This window comes from Panthera tigris, chromosome A2 (genome assembly GCF_018350195.1).
Source record: "Panthera tigris isolate Pti1 chromosome A2, P.tigris_Pti1_mat1.1, whole genome shotgun sequence".
Classification (NCBI taxonomy): domain Eukaryota; kingdom Metazoa; phylum Chordata; class Mammalia; order Carnivora; family Felidae; genus Panthera; species Panthera tigris.
This window is the reverse complement of record NC_056661.1, coordinates 149,400,204-149,417,962: the sequence shown is the minus strand read 5'-3', so window position 1 is coordinate 149,417,962 and position 17,759 is coordinate 149,400,204.

Genomic DNA, 17,759 nt, shown 5'->3' with positions numbered 1-17,759 from the left:
TTCCAAAATTCAGGATTTTATGATTCTTTTGGGATTACTGACAAAAGCCAGAATTCAAAATTAAGGGTAAAACTTAACAGAATGTACACAGAAGAAGTCTTTTATAAAATTCGCAATACCCAAATTCCATAGATGGAGTTTCTTCCAGGGACATCTGTATTTTCTTGTCAATAATACCCGTATCACTTTTTTAGAATTCTAAACACTTATTGAACACAGAGGTACTAGGCTGTGACATGTTTTAGTGATACAGTTGAGAATAAAACAGACGTGGCTCTTTTCTTAGAGCTCGTATTTGAATGATAGAGATAACCATTAAGCAAACAGTCCAGCAGTGACTACACGGTCATATCAAAAATACAGAAGTACATGCTTATAACCTTAGGATAAGGAAAACATTTGTAAGAGAAACTCAAAATACAAGACCCAAGAGGCAAAATATTAATCAATTTACTAAACCTAAATTTTATAGACACTTTAAGACAAAACACCATAAACAAAACTAGATCAGCAACGGACTGGGAGAAAATACTTGCAAGCTATGCATTAAAAACCTTAAATAACCTCAAGAGTCCCAGGCTCTCGCTAAGAGGCCCCAGACAGGAAACAGCAGAAGTGTTACTGCCTACTTCCTCTGGGGAAGGACCACAGCACCCATGCCGGCCTATGTCTTCATCTCGGCATCAAGTCCATTGTATGCAGATGGCTGTGAGGCTCAAAGGAAATACAGAAAATGAGAGCGCTTTGAAACTGATGTGCACTACAAATGCACAGAATGACTGTTGTAATTGCTGCAAAATGCTCTCTTCTCATGAAACACCACTGTCAAGCTTTAGACTGGTGGCTGCCAGTATGGGCTTAAGCTTTTAGCTGTCTGGATTTCTTTAGTGTCAGGCAAGGAGCCCCTGGGCACCCCCCACAGGCCGCACTGTACTCTGGATGTCACTCCCCCTGGGAATGGCACCCACAGTGTCCCTTCAAGAAGACCTGTAGTTCAAGTGCCTTCCAGGTTTGAATTCTGCTACCAACGGCCCTGGGGGATGCGTTGGGTCTGATTACCTCAGACGATCAGGATGACAACTTTGAGTAATTACCCTTATTATGTTTGACGCGTAGAGAGCTAATCGTAACCAGATGTTGTGGTAACAACTGTTATCCCCGCTTTTCATTTCTGCGGAGGATGCTCCTATACGGTATGTGGCAGGGTTGGTAAAGTGTATTTTGGAATCCTGTATCTCAGAAGTCTTTTACAGACCACCTAATGTGTCCTTATGTATCATTTTAACACGGTACAGATGGATAAATATTTTGTTTATTCATTCCTTGAACAAACATTTATTGAATACCCACCGGTGAGATTACCAAGGATGAAAAGACATGTCCCCGACCACCAAGGAGATCACAGGCTCGAAAGGGGAGACTGACGTCAATATTTCTTAAAGCTTTTTGATTGAAAAGTAGAAGACATCACGAAAAGCACATAAATCCTAGATCTGCAAAGTGATGTAGTAACATGGTGGAGGGAAGGTTTAGTTCAGCTATGGAGGATCAGGGCCAACTTCACAGGGGAAGAAAAATGGAAGCTGGGCTTCAAAGGATGAGTGGAGTTTGCTAGGTGAAGGCCAGGGATTTGAGAGAGGGCACAGAGGATGGAGAGGACAGGGCAGGCCAAGCAGGGAGGTGGCAGGTGCAGGAGAGTGAGAAAGACATGGAGGGACTTACCAGGTAGTGGGGTGTGGTTGGGGTATTGTTGGAGGAGGAGCAGGAGGTAACCCGGGAAGGTAGGTTGTGGCCAGATTTCAAAAGGCCTTGACCCCCAAGTTGAGGACTGTAGGCTTTTCCTTGTAGTCAGCATGTCTTACAAATTTTTTTTAACTGATTACATTTTTTTAAATTCAAGTTAGTTACTGTAAAGGGTTGTCATGCCTTCAGGAGTAGAACCCAGTGTTTCAACTCTTACATATGACACCCAGTGCTCATGCCAACAAATGTCCTCCTTAATGCCTGTCACCCACTTAGCTCATCCCCCAACCCAACACCCCTCCAGCAGCCCTCAGTTTGTTCTCTCTATTTAAGAGTCTTTTATGGTTTTGATTGTACTCGACAAACGAGTTGTGGGAGAAGAAAAACTAGAAATAGGGAAACCAGTTAAGAAGCTATTGAGAATAATCCAGACACAGAAGGACCAATACTATAAGATTCCAATTCTATGAGGTACTAAAAATAGTCAAATCCATAGAGAGAGAAAGAATAGTGAGGAGAAGAGCAAATTAGGAGTTTCTATTTAATGAGTACAGAGTTTCAGGTTTAGGGATTAAGGATGATGGAAAGGCTCTGAGTTGGTTTGGACAATGAACGTACTTAATGCCACTGAACTGTTCACTCAAAAAGGGGTAAAACAGTAAATTTCATGTTATGTGCATTTTTACCACAACAACAAGCAAAGCTATTGCTGTCATCCCAGTGAGAAAGTGCACACAAGTCTGAATTGAGATAATGAAGATCAGAGAAAAAGAGTAACTCTTTTTTTCTTTTTTTCCTTTTCAGTCAGAGTAACTTTAATTCAAGCAACGTTTCTGAGAGATAACTGGCAGGACTTATGTCTGAAGGAAGAGGTCAAGTAAGAGAAGGGGGCAGAAATGACAGAGGTCTTTGACGGAGATAACTGCGTATATGTTTGTTCAGGAGGAAGAGAATGAGGACTTTGATTTTGGGGGGTGTACTGTGCGGTGAAAAAGTAGGTGTATGTACACGTACACACACACACACACACACAAGTGGAGCTCAAGTAAGAGGACAGGGGTAGAGATAACAACTTAGGGATTGTCAGCGTGCAGGTAGTATGGAAATGAAATCATTTAGGGAAGCGTCGGGGGTGGGGGAGCCATTAATGAAACCTTGGAGAACACCAGCCAGTAAGAGTGAGAGGAAATTGAGAAGAAAAGAATGTCATGGTCAATTATGTCAAATGCTATGGGGGCCAGTTAGGATGAAGACAATGCAAATGGTAGAGTTGGAAATTAGGAGGTCAGAGGGAGCTTCTCCAGAGGGAAGGAAGTGATATCATCGTCGTGGGTGAAGAAGTGAATGGGAAGTGAGGAAATGGAGGTAGTTAGTGGGGGCAATTTTTTTTTTGAATATGAGATTCTTCATCTCTTTTGCACCAGAAATTTTATTATTTATTATTATTGTATTTTATTTTAAAGAGAGAGAGAGGGCATGAGCCAGGGAGAGGGGCAGAGGGAGAGAGAGAGAGAGAGAGTGAGAGAGAGAGAGAGAGAGAGAGAGAGAGAATCTCAGCCTCCATGCTCAGCATGGAGCTGATGTGGGGCTCGATCCCACGACCCTGGGATCATGACCTGAGCTGAAATGGAGAATCAGACACTCAACCAACTGAGCCACCCAGGCACCCCCCAGAAGGTTTATTATTAATCTTCATTCTTTTTTTAAAAAATTTTTTTATGTTTATTCATTTTTGAAAGATAGAGACAGAGCACAAGCAGGGGAGGGGCGGAGAGGAAGGGGGACACAGAATCCGAAGCAGGCTCCAGGCTCTGAGCTGTCAGCACCAGAGCCCAACGCGGGGCTCAGACTCACAAACCGTGAGATCATGACCTGAGCCAAAGCTGGACGCTCAACCAACTGAGCCACCCAGGTGCCCCATTAATCCTCATTCTTCATCTGTTTATGTGCTTACTCTTCAATTCAAGTCCAATGTCACCTGTTTGCCACTGGTTGACACTGTCTTCAGTGAAACCTTCTAACTCTGTGACACCCTCAGCCTCTCTTCTCTGTCTTAAACTGAAGATAGAAAACACCAAAACCTCTTTTGTGATTACAAATGATACCGTGTAGATGGCTCCTATTTCGGTGGGAAACTGGCCTTGTAGAGTCTCTAGAGAATCTTTGTGTCTTCAGAGAATCTCTTCAACAACATAATGATTCACTCCTCTTTGTAGATGAGGATGATTTTCTTTTTTTTTTTTTCAACTTTTTTTTTTTTTTTTTTTTTTTTATTTTTGGGACAGAGAGAGACAGAGCATGAATGGGGGAGGGGCAGAGAGAGAGGGAGACACAGAATCGGAAACAGGCTCCAGGCTCCGAGCCATCAGCCCAGAGCCTGACGCGGGGCTCAAACTCACGGACGGCGAGATCGTGACCTGGCTGAAGTCGGATGCTTAACCGACTGCGCCACCCAGGCGCCCCGAGGATGATTTTCTTGATTCTGAAACGTAAGGACTTAAACTTATGTATCCAGCGCTCATGACGCACATTGTTGACATGTGATAAGCTGGGTGTTAGAAAACCCGGATCCTACTTCTGTTTGTCTCTAGCCATCTGCGTGGTGCTGAATAAATCCTACTTCTGTTTGCCTCTAACCACCTGCGTGGTGCTGAATAAATTAGGTCATTTTGCTCCTCTGGATCACAGGTTGCTCATCTATAAAATGAGCGGTTTAGATGAAGGGATTTTGAAAATTCTTCCCTGTTCTGATACATTCCCACTCAGTTACCTTTGTGACTATGGCACCTATTTGCCAGGTGATTGGCCAGGGCCAGGGGGGCTGTGTACAACTGGGGAAGATGGAAAAACTACTGGTCTTTATTGGGACTTGGTTTTTATGACTCACTGTCACCAGGTATCACTTAGTCCCCTTCCCTGTTGGGCTCCAAGACCTCATGACTTACATGGTTTCTGGCTTCCCTGGCCCAATCTACTAAGCCCTTCTCCCAAGCTGGCTTCTTAGGGCCATGGACCTGGTTGATGGTTTTCTTTTAGGCCAAGAGCTGATCTGCAAACTCTGGGGCAGAGGAGGTGGGAAGAGGACATGGGGCCAAAAAGCTCTAATGAAGTGAGTTGAGATTCTCCCGTTGCCCCAGTATGGACCGTGTTCCTTCCCGTGTGATCCGTGCGCCCACATTCAAGTCACACGTGAGGCCAGACTGGCTGAGGTGCTGGTGGATTCCTGGTACAAGCACCTAAAAATAGTGGATATGGGGCTGAACTTATCCATAAGTTAATGAAGAAACCTGCCAGTGATGACGAGGAAGCTGGCACATTTCCCGTTCAGATCAACAGTTCTGGATGAGCCAGCACATGTTTGTTGGTGGGGCTGAGCTCAGTCTCGGGCTGCCAGTAAAGCTCCCTGGAGCAGGCTTCTTGTCAGACATTCAGAAAAATTCACTTGGCGCTGGTGCATGTGCTCTCAGATGAGATGACTCTTCCATGGAGGACTGTGGGGGATTTCCACGTAGGTGCCCGGTATCATGCCCGGTTTATGCCAGGCCTTCTGGTTTTGATTTAGCCAAAGTTGCCTGAGGTTTCCTTTTGCATCTGGTCTTTGCTGGTGTATGCTGGTCGTTGTTAGGTTTTACATCAACAGAGGGAAGGGCGGTAGCCTTCTCGGTGCACTGATAGTAGGAAAAAGGCAAAATGTGGGGCAAGGGGCTAGCAAAAATGTGGGGGCAAGAAACTGGTTCTGAATGCCGGAAAGAACAACCCTCCAGTACTGCAGGGAACATATTTCTGGGGAGAAAACCCTGAGTGATTCCGTTCACGGAGCATCCCAAATGATTTCAGTAAAGTCACTCGATAGTCCCCGCTGTCCCCGAGTTGGAATACAGATCTGTTTCATCGTCTGTTGGTGAGGTCTGCAGTGGAGTGAAGCGACCTCCTTATGTCTACGCCAAGAAACTGTGGGGGAAGAAAGTGTGTTGTCAAGTGTAACATCAACTAACCTGCCATCCACTGGGACCATGACACGGTTTCACCCCGCAGAACCATCCTTTGAATTGTAACCGCTTCCATGGGGACACAGAGTGGGGGGTCCAATGGAGAGAGCAGGCCTTTAACCTGAGCTTCCATGGGGACACAGAGTGGGGGGTCCAATGGAGAGAGCAGGCCTTTAACCTGAGCCCTTGGCCCCTCCATGCCTCCAGTTCTTCCATTTCACAGCCTCCCTCCTTCAGGAAGCCCTCCCTGGCTGCAAGAGACCCAAGCATTTATAAATGCAACTCTCTCCTAGGACATCTGGCTTTGTCTCCTCTGGGACTCATTTTTGTCAGATTCCAGTCACCTCTTTTATTCTCTAATGTGTTAAATGGCCTAACTGGGATCCCGGAGCGGTCACTGGTCTGGGAACACGTTTTAAGCTAATTATTGGAGGCTTAGTGACAGTTCTCGGAGCCAGGCTCATCACCTTTCAGTGTTCAGAAGCAGGGGCTCTGTTGTATTAAAACCGCCGACTTTTGGGGGCACCTAGGTGGCTCAGTCGGTTAAGCAGCCCACTTCGGCTCAGGTCATGATCTCCCAGTTTGTGAGTTCGAGCCCCACGTCGGGCTCTGTGCTGACAGCTCAGAGCCTAGAGCCTGCTTCAGATTCTGTGTCTCCCCCTCTCTCTGCCCCTCCCCTGCTCACACTCTCTCTCTCTTTCTCTCAAAAACAAAAAATAAATAAATAATAAACACTTAAAAACCTGACTTTTTAAAAAAATTATTTATTCAAGTTCAAGTAACTTAACATACAGTGTAGTAGTGTTGATTTCAGGAATAGAACCCACTGATTCATCACTTACATATAACACCCAGTGTTCAGCCCAACAAGTGCCCTCTTTAATATCCATCGTCCATTTAGCCCTTTCCCACCTCCCCTTCAGCAACTCTCCATTTGTTCTCTGTGCTTAAGAGTCTCTTGTGGTTTGCCTCCCTCACTGTTTTTACCTTATTTTTCCTCCCCTCCCCCTATGTTCATCTGTTGAGTTTCTCAAATCCCACACAGGAGTGACATCATAGGATCTTTGTCTTTCTCTGACTTATTTCACTTAGTGTAATACACTCTAGTTCCATCCATGTTGTTGCAAATGGCAAGATTTGATTCTTTTTTTTTAATGTTTATTTTTATTTTTGAAGGAGAGAGAGACAGAGGGAGAGCAGGGGAAGGGCAGAGAGGCAGGGGGAGACACAGAATCCGAAGCAGGTTCCAGGCTCTGAACTGTCCACATAGAGCCCGATGTGGGGCTCAAACTCACAAACCGGGAGATCATGACCTGAGCTGAAGTCAGACGCTAACTGACTGAGCCATCAGGTGCCCCAAGATTTCATTCTTTTTGATCGCTGAGTGGTATTCTAGTGTGTGTGTGTGTGTGTGTGTGTGTGTGTGTGTGTGTGTGTGTGTATACCACATCTTCTTTATCCATTCATCAGTCGATGGACATTTGGGCTCTTTCCATAATTTGGCTATTGTTTATAGCACTGCTATAAACATTGGGGAGCATGTGCCCCTTCCAATCAGCATTTTTGTATCCTTTGGATAAATACCTACTAGTGCCATTGCTGGGTTGTAGGGTAGTTCTAATTTTAATTTTTTTGAGGAACCTCCATTCCAGCTTGCATTCCCACCAACAGTGCTAAAGGGGTCCCCTTTCTCTGCATCCTCGCCAACATCTGTTGTTACCTGAGTTGTTAATTGTAGCCATTCTGAAAGGTGTGCGGGGGTACACCGTTGTGGTTTTGGTTTGTATTTCGCTGGTGATGAGTGATAATGAGCATCTTCTCATGTGTCTGTTAGCCATCTAGATGTCCTCTTTGGAAAAGTGTTTATTCACGTCTTCTGCCTATTTCTTCGCTGGATTATTTGTTTTGGGGGTGTTGACTTTGATAAGTTCTTATAGATTTTGGATACTAGCCCTTTATCTGATATGCCATTTGCAAATGGCTTCTCCCGTCAGTTGCCTTTTAGTTTTGTTGATTGTTTCCTTCACCGTGCAAAAGCTTTTTATCTTGATGAGGTCCCAAAAGTTCAGGTTTGCTTTTATTTCCCTTGCCTCCGAAGACGTGTCTAGGAAGAAGTTGCTGTGGCCGAGGTCAAAAAGGTTGCTGCCTGTTTTCTCCTGTAAGGTTTTGATGGTTTCCTGTCTCATATTTAGGTCTTTCATCCATTTTGATTTTATTTTTGTGGATGGTGTTAAGTAAGTGGTCCAGTTTCTTTCTTCTGCATGTAAAACAACTGACTTTGGGCCAGGGGACAATGGGGTCAGGACTTCAGTGGGGGAGGGATAATTCGTGAAGGACAGTGGTTGTGCCCTTTGAGATAGGAGTGCATATGAGACCCAAGCTACAGCTCAGTCAGGAGGCTTTTATGACAGAGGGCTGTCCCGCCTGTGTCCTGCCCTAGCCCCATACTTCCGCCTGTGACTTGATCATTTCAGACTAAGACAATTACTTCTAATTCCCAAGCCTCCTAACCCTACGTTTCCACTTATACAGTGTATGATTTGAACATAAACTGTTGGGGGGGGGGCCTGGGTGGCTCAGTCGCTTAAGTGTCTGACTCTTGATTTGGGTTCAGGTCATGATCTCACTGGTACATGAGATGGAGACCTGTGTCAGACTCTGTGCTGACAGCTCGGAGCCTGCTTGGGATTCTCTCTCTCCCTCTCTCTCTCTCTGCCCCTCCTGCATGTGCCCTCTCTGTCTCGCTATCTCTCTTTCAAAAGTAAACAAACATTTATAAATAAATACATAAATAAATAAAACTAAAATTTAACATGACCACAAGCAAACACCTAAAGCTGAACCTACTATTATGCCTTTTGATGTCTACCTGATCTGCTCCAGGATTTCATGTTTGTTCTTCTGCCCCCACCACGATTCTCCAGACAGACACCCACAGCACCCACAGGAGACCCTCTGGTCAGCGAGGCTGTCCCAGCAGTAAGGCACTTTTACCAGACTGTCTTAGAAGACATGTGCTTGGCCTGATGGCCCGAGGCTCTCAGAACCCATCTTCGGAGTTGTGAGCATACCCCCAAATTCTTTAAAGTGTGGGTCCAGTGAGTGGAGTTGTAGGACATCAGACACAAGGCAAATAAAGATCCAGCCCCTTTCACTTTCATGCTTCTGCGAAGAAAACAAAACTAATACCGTATCAGGAGGAGGGCGTGGAAACTTATGCAGGTGTGTGTGCAAGTTTCCCACAGAGAAACTTCTGGGAGATACTGGATCTCCTGAACCTGTGAGTTCAGCGTGGGGAGATTCTGTTCAGGTAACTTCTAGTTACCCTGACCAGCACGCCTCCCTCCTACTCCCTTCTCCTGTTTGTAGTTTTCAGAGCTGTTTACACAATCTCTTGATATCTCTCCTGTCCATAAGCTCAAGTTACTAAGCTTGATCCATGCTGCTGCTTTGATATTGGCGACTGTGTTCCCCAGCCCTCTGTGTACCTTGATCCAATCCAGAGCAGATCTAAGGGAGGATGGGAGACATCAGTGAGGACTGACCCTTGTGACTGTCCCGTTGGATGCACAGACCAAAAGCCAAGTGATGACGAAACAGGTGACTGAAGTCACATTACCCAACTAAGCTCCAAGCTATTTTACACCCACTCTCCTCTGAGATCTCTGGCACTCTCTCTCCCTCCTTCCTCAGCTCTGATGTTGGTTGACTGTTTTAAATCATGCTGCAAAGCCTACTCAGAAAGAATGGCAAGGGAAGGTTTTATTTAACACTCTCACTTCTTCTCCCAGAAGTCTTCCTTTGCCCTTTTCCATGGACCCTTTTTATGGAAGAAGAGACTCCTCAGGTTATTACAACAAGGATGATGACAGAGGTAAGACCACAAGGGAGCTGCTTTGACGAGCAGTGTGCTCCTGAGAAATTCTCCATCTAGCATTGTATTAACTGTGTCTTTTGTATTCTTTGTGCTCTGGCATTTGGGGCTCACTAACCAAGGAAAGACTGCCCCTCCCAGGGCTAGCTAGTTCTTTGAGAATGCAAACAACTCCCTTGTGACTGTGCCTTTCATATGCAAACCAACCAATCCAGAGCCTAAACCCTCAACCACCACCTTCACCGCCTTCATCCGGCCAAACCACTATCCCCCCTTCCCTACTCTCCTAGGGTGGGATAACAGACAACTAGAGACAGCACCTCAGCCCCAGAGATCTCCAGTCAATGCTACACTTGTTCAGCTACTCATTCTCCCTCACAGTGTGCCATTCCCCCCTCTTGAGACCTGTGAGTAAAAGACTATCTTTTCAATGGCAATCATCTCCTGATCTATTGGCCCCACCATATCTGAATGAAAGCAAAATCCCAGGTACCTTCTAAAACCGGCACAGAGGCCAAAGACCTTGGTTAAGCTCTGCCCCTCTCTGAGGGGCTGTGTCAACTCTCTGAAATGGAGATGAGGTCTCTTAAGTTTTAGAAAAACCCAGCCGTGTGCCTCCCCTTGTGGCAATGACAGAGGCATCTCTTGCCTTGAGGGTCCGCCCAGCAAGTGGTCAGCTCCCTCTTGTCAATCCTGGGCCCAGGCAGAGGAGACCAGAACCTGGTCTTTCAGATAATCCTTGTTGTTTTGTAGCCTGGACCTCGGGCGGCAAGAGGGAAGGCATTGAAATGTACCTCTTTCTGGATGAAGACCTGGCCCAAGTTCAGAGTCACGAGTTAAAGACTGAGACATACTGAATAGGCATGGATAATTTGATTAAACCCAACTGCTGTTTATGGAGGACCTACTGTGTGTGCCAGACTCCGTGTGACGGGGAGTTCTGAGCAGCAGGGCTCCAAGGAGCCAAGTCATGAAGGACACCATAGGCCATGCTGAGGATTCGTTTTACTCTATCCTCAGGGCACAGGTGAGTCATAAAGCGGTTTAAAAAGGACAATGACACGACTAGATTTATGTTTTAACAGTTTATCCAGGTTGCTGTGCATAAAATCGTAGGGACGCTGACGGTAGAATTGAAAGAGAAACGAAGAAGTTGGCTTAGATGAAGTTAATATATTTGCTACCGTTAGAGAGCATTGGACACACGAGAGACATATTTAGGAGGTGAATATGGCAGAACTCGGGAAGAATTGCGTATGGTGGACCAAGCTCTGGTTTGGGTGTTTGGTGGACATTGGTGTCATTCACTGAGATGAGGAACGTGGACCAAGCAGTTCCCCTCCTTCTCTGGGCCTTTGTTTTTTCCTATGGTTCTTCCCAGCTTTCATAATCTAGAGTTCTTCCCAGGAAGAAAATTTCTCTGCAATGAGATGGAGGCAAAAAAAGGGAGAAGGGACGTTTACCCTAATGGGCCCTGAAGTCAGCCTTTGAACATTTTGCCAGGCTGGGATTCAGCAGAGGACAGAGGACATGGAGGTCTTGGCCAGAAACTACCCATGATGGCCACCTTGTGTGCTCCTCAGGAGAAGCATCTTAAGATGCTGCCCAAGCTCCACTGCTACTCGGCCTCCTTGGAAGTGATCGAAGGGAAGATGAATACTGTGTGCAAAAAGTATTTAGGTCAAACTCCTATTACAAGGAATTGAGCAAAGAGAAGGGCAGAGTCTGAAACCACTGTTCTCTTCTTATAAAGCCAATCACACGAGAATTCCACACATGCCAAATTGTCTTAATCTATTTGGGCTGTTATAGGCTGAGGGGCTTTAACAACAAATGTTCATTTTTCCAGGTTCTGGGAGCTGAAAAACCCAAGATCAAGGCGCTGGCAGATTCAGTGTCTGGTGAGAATCTACTTCCTGGTTTGTAGATGGCCATCTTCTCTCTGTGTCCTCACATGGCTGAAGGGTCAAGAGCGATTCCCGTGGTTTTATAAGGGCACCATATATAAGGGCTCCACACTTAGGGCCTAATCACCTCCCAAAGTCCCCTTCTCCAAATACCATGCCATCGGGCATTAGGATTTAACATGAATTTGGGGGAGACCAGTCTATAGCACAGATCTTAGAAGTCTGGTCCTGGGCTCCCACACCTCCCAGCTGCAACTGCTTCATGAAGAGGACCTGGTGCTCACAGTAGAGTGGGGAGGACGTGCAGGAGCTGGGAGGGTTCTCAGAGCTGGGCCCACACCTGCTCCACCTCAGTGAGGCCCTGGATAGCAGAGGAGCTTCGAAGGAGCCCAGGGCCGGACGCACCTGTGTGAGTGGGATGGTGCAGTGATGGGCCAACCGTGGGCACCCTCCTTGATGACTGAGCCCTGATTTGGACATCTAACGGAGGTGGTGTGTGGGAAGAACAGACACTGACTCTGCTTTGTCCGTGGCCCAACAACCATAGCTGCTACTACCCCTGGAGACATTTTCTGGTGATGCAGAGGCTCAGCCCTCCTTCCTCCTTAAGATGTTCATAGCAAGTATGAATTTCCATCCAAAAATGCAGGTGGGCAAAAAGCAAAAATGATCATTTTTATTGCGAACCCCCATTCTGCTGGACTGGTGGACATTCAGCCTTCCAGTTGGGGCTCTCCCCCTTTTCTGGAGTTTGTGGCTAAATTTGGGAGAACTTGGGTGGTGCAAAGGCTTAGGGAAGGCCCCAGCTGGCCCTGAGACACCTGTGCTCCCAGGTGTCCCCTGAGGTGTCTGCTGTACATCTATCCCATGTTCGCCAATTCATGTGTGTCCCACTGAGAAGGCCTTGTCTCTCCGACCCATGGGCTGGCTTGACCACGTCCGAATCTCTGCTTCAGTGTCCTGGTGGTGCCACCTGTGACCCTGCTACTTGGACCTGTCAGACCAATGGTCCTTCTCTGAGGTCTCACTGGGGCACAGCCACCTCTTGAAGACACCCCCCCCCCCCCCCCCCCGCCACCAATGCCCTTGCTTTTCCATTTCTCCTCACCGGTGACTTCCTCAGCTACCTGCACGGTGAAATCCCTCCCTCCGTAAATGGTGATTTTTTAAAAATTTTTTTTTGCCAGGGAAACTTAGCACTATTATTATTTCCAAAACATTATTCTTCCACAGTATCTTCCTAATAAGTTCCTGTGTCCCCACAAAGAAGGGAGACACTGGGCTCTACCCCCACACAAACTGTGCCTAGCTCTGTGGGTGAATCATTCCCCGGGGTCATCAGAGAGAGCTAGCCAAGATTGGACAGTGGGCAAAGATCTCTCCTCCCTCCTCCTGGTGCTGTACTCTTCCCTGATTGGAGCACCGAGTCCTCCCCAGCTAGGGGCCCAGCAGAACTTTTCTTGAATTTGGATTAGCTTCTGAGTGTCTCCCTCAAATGGGGACGCTTTCCCTGTAGACTCTGCCTTAAAAGCAGCAGTAAATGCACACTGCCTCCTGCCCTCGATCTCCAGCCACATCTGCTTCTTCCTCAGTTATCATCCCATCCCTGGGCCTCAGCTGCCTGATGTGGCAGGGGTGTGGGGTCAGCTGGGTCTAGAATCTTGTGGGACCCTCATGGCTCCTGCCTCTGCTCCCCTGGTCTCCCAAGACCTTTCCAAGCACACCTCACTTTTGCACTTTGAGCTGAAAGTTCTGGGTTTATGGGTCAAGACTCCCATGAAATGTCAACAAATCCTAGAAGACAGCCCAAGAGGACACTTACAGGTCCTAAACTCTAGAGAGTAGTCTTAGCACTATGCCTTGTTCACTCTAGCTTTGCTGTGGGTTCAGAATCTTCCCCTGAATTCCGTTTCTGCATTAAGTTTCCCTGACTGTGGACACTCGGGACCCTCAGTTTTACCTGCCTCAGGTAGAGAGGCTCCCGCCTGATGTCTCCTGACATCTGCTAAGTGCCAGCCAGGGCTGCTGGTTCTTATAAAAACCTTCTGCCCTAGAGGCAGACCCCTGGCAGGTGCTTTTGGAACTGCTCATTCCCTCTCTGAGAAGAGGATCAGTTCTTTTTTTTTTTTTTTTAAGTTTATTTATTTTGAGAGAGAGAGCAGGAGAGGGGGGAGAGAGAGGGGGGGGGGAGAGAGAATCCCAAGCAGGCTCCATGCTGTCAGCACAGAGCCCGGTGCAGGACTCCAGCTCACGAACTGTGAGATCATGACCCGAGCTGAAACCAAGAGTCGGATGCTTAACCGACTGAGCCACCCAGGCACCCCAAGAGGATCAGTTCTTTGAGAAATTTCAAGGCTGGCATAGGAGGCTTGAAATCCACCCTGCATGCCCCTCTTTTTCAAGTATCCTCTCGTGATTTAGAGATTAATCTGGACTCTAAAGTCCATACCACCTGGTTTCTTTGTCCTGCGGGTAGCCCTGGATCTGCCCAAGCCATTTACTATTCCGTGGGCTGTCCCCCATGCAGCCTGGAGAGACACCCTGAACCCACCCCTCCAGGAGGCTGCAGGTCTTCAGGATGCTGCCCAGCTCCCCACAGCCTCGGCATGACTCTCCCTCTTGGAACTGATCAGTCCCTTCTGCCTGAGGAGTCTTGGCAAACTGGGTGAGTCCCCATACTGGAGGGTAAGCCTCTCAGTCTGAAAAACCAGGGCTGCAGGAAATTAACAATATTCTAAAACTCGATCCGTTCAGGGTTCCTGCCTGCTTCCTTAGAAATGTATCTTCTAGGGGCACCTGGGTGGCTCAGTAGGCTGAGCGTCTGACCTTAGCTCAGGTCATGATGTCACAGTTTGTGAGTTCGAGCCCCACATCGGGCTCTCTGCTGTCAGTCAGCACAGATCCTGCCTCAGATCCTCTGTCCCGTTCTCTCTCTGCCCCTCCCCTGCTTGATCTGTCTCTCCCAAAAATAAATAAATACTAAAAAATAAAAAAGAAACGTGTCCTCTGGAATAGGTGGAGGGTGGGGAGAGGAAAACAATGGCACAGAAAACGCACATCAGTTATGCAAAAACAGTGTCTGCTAAACTGAACTCCTGTTTTTTGTTTTTTTTTAATTTTTTTCAACGTTTTTTATTTATTTTTGGGACAGAGATAGAGCATGAACGGGAGAGGGGCAGAGAGAGAGGGAGACACAGAGAACTCCTGTGTTTTTTTTTTAATTTTTTTATCAACGTTTTTTATTTATTTTTGGGACAGAGAGAGACAGAGCATGAACGGGGGAGGGGCAGAGAGACAGGGAGACACAGAATCGGAAGCAGGCTCCAGGCTCCGAGCCATCAGCCCAGAGCCTGACGCGGGGCTCGAACTCACGGACCGCGAGATCGTGACCTGGCTGAAGTCGGACGCTTAACCGACTGCGCCACCCAGGTGCCCCTGAACTCCTGTTTTTTTGGGGAAGGGGAGGTGGGCAGTAGATAATCACCTTCTAGGTTTGTGCTTAGTACAGGAGATAGAGACGGAAAGCTCTATCTAGAGTGGCTGGGGAAGCGTACGAAGCGGGCACACTCTCCTGTCATACTTACCACGTGGCTGGTTCACTCACTGCTATAGAATTTGCGTGGGAATTTGCGTGGGAACTCGCATGGGAAAACTCACTGGGCTCCTCCACACAGGATGCTCCCTATCATGGTAACTGTGGGGAGTAGCCACCTCCTTCCTGTGTCTTCCCCCTGCCTTTCTTCCCTCTCCTTCGGAAGGACTGTCCTTTCCCCGTTCTGTGTACCTGTTGTAGGACCCTATTCAACCCCGATCCCGGTGGGCTGCCTGCAGGGGTGGGGACAGGCTGGGCCGATCAGATCTTGTCCCCGTGGAATTTGACTTGTGAGTGATGGTTCCAGGAACAGAGGGTGGGTGGAGCTGGGTCACCTGATAGTACTACCCTGAAAGAGAAAGTCCCGGGATTCCTGTCCCTGAATTCACTATTGCCGTCTTTCCTAGTGCCTGCTTGTTCGACTCTTCATTCACTGAGCTACCTACTAGGGTTTTTCAAATAAATGCCCATTTCTGGCTTCAGTTGGTCAGAGTCAGTTTCTGTTGCTTGCGACTAAGCATGCTAACTCCTAGCTTCTGGTTTACACCAATCAGGCATCCTGTGATTTCCCCGATCTTCGAATGGCCAGACAGTAACAGGGTGACTCGTGGCTTGCCAAGAAGGACTCTGGAATACTGTCCTCTGATGACTGGCGGTCAGGTCCAGGTGAAAGGTCAGATGGGGCACTCCAACAGACAGCTTCAAGGTGATGGAGTCTGTAAGTCTAGGACCTCTCATGGCAGAGGTGTCTCTGCCTGAAAATCCACCTGACATCCTCTGGACCCTCTAGTCCAGCCTTCTCTCCCAGCCTCAGTGGCCCAGCATGGGGAAGAAGAGTGCACTAGAAGGAAGAGCTGAGATTTCAAAGACACCAAAGCTGGTTGCAGGACCCGCTCCCGCTGAGAAGGGATTGTTTAGAGCAGCAGTTAAACTTGGGCAATCCATTGTCAAATTCTGGAATCTACCCTATCATCTTACAGTAGTGGTTTTCTTTTCCTTTTCAAATATTTATTTATTTATTTGTTTGTTTGTTTATTTATTTATTTAGAGAGACAGAGAGTGCACAATTAGGAGAGGGGCAGAGAGAGAGGGAGAGATTGAATCCTAAGCAGGCTCCTTGCTGACAGCATGGAATCTGACATGGGGCTCGAACTCACAAACCATGAAATCATGACCTGAGCTGAAACCAAGAATTGGACGCTTAACCAACTAAGCCCCCCAGGTGCCCCTAGAGTAGTGGTTTTCAAACCTGCTCTCCATAAGCTGGTTTGGATCTCGGCTCCAGGGCAGTTCCATTCCACGAACGTGTCCAGTCCTGGTTTCCGGGACCCCCCTGCATAGTCTCCCCTCAGCCCTGCTTGTCCAACACAAGGGCTTACACAAGGAAAAACAAAGATAAGCTGAAGGGGTGAGCAGAAGCATTTAGTGACAGGAGCATATAGAGAGAAGGTTTTTATCATGACTTCCGGTAACTAGCCCCCCAAATCCTGCCTGTCCTCTACAAGAGTGAACTCAAAGAAGAATGTGTAGTATCTTTTCTGGAAGAGAAAAGCAGGATTCAGCTGAAGAGGAGGAAATAAGTTTTTTTTTTTTTAAGTACTTAGTTATATTTTGTTTAAATGTATTTATTTAAACCATTCTTGACGCTGTATGATTACAGATGAAAAATTATGTGCTGAAGACTTTCAAAGTTAAGTGTTTTTTTTTTTTTTTAAAAAACAAGTTTTTGGTCTGGTGTTCTAGAGCAGGGGTCAGCAAACTTTTTTTGCAAAGGGTCAGGTAGCAGATCGTTTTAGGCTCTGTGGGCTGTCGCAACCATTCAGATCTGCCGTTGTAACTCACCAGCAGCTTTAGAGAGTATCTAAGTGAATGGGATATATTCCAATAAAACTCTATTTACACAAACAGGCAGTGGGCCAGACTTGGCCTGAGTCACAGTTTGTCAACCCCTGTTAGATAAACTGAGATTCAATTAAACATAAGTATGGGAATTATTGAGGCCATGAAGTCATAAATCAAGTGCCACAATCCACTCGTGGTGGCTCTTCCACACTGCACATACCAAAACTCGAAGTAAACCATTTTGCACGTCCAAGCCTGAGAAACCCTGCCGGCCTCCTTCATTCTCGTTGTCAGGTGTGATTTGCCTCACGGCGGTCTCTTGGCATATTCCCTCCTATAGCGGGCAATTGCCAGTTTATCTGCAGTGGTGCCAAGGTCCAGGTCAAGCCTGCCTGCATAGCCTACTCCACACACAAAGGTGGTGCATCCAATGGGGCCGTCATGCATTACGTATGGAGAAGCCTGGTGCCTCTCCCCTCCCAAAGTGCCTGGGGCTTGAGGAACTGCCTCAAATTTGGGATTAGATGTTTAGGTGTGAAAATGTAACGGAAGGGTTTTCATTCCTTCCCGTGTCTGAGGAAAGATCATGGGTTCCCAGACAGGCCCCACATTCTTAAATTCCTCTGTTTGAGCTAATTATTAGAACTTGATTCCCATAACTTGAAACACGAGGGTTATAAATAATCATGTGTAAAGGTGCTGACTGTGTATTGAGAGCTTCAGGCTGGTGTGTGTACGGGATGGCAGGATGATTCCAGATGGGGAGGGAGGGCAAGGCCACCAGCTGGGGCAGCTGAGACTGTAGAGAGTTG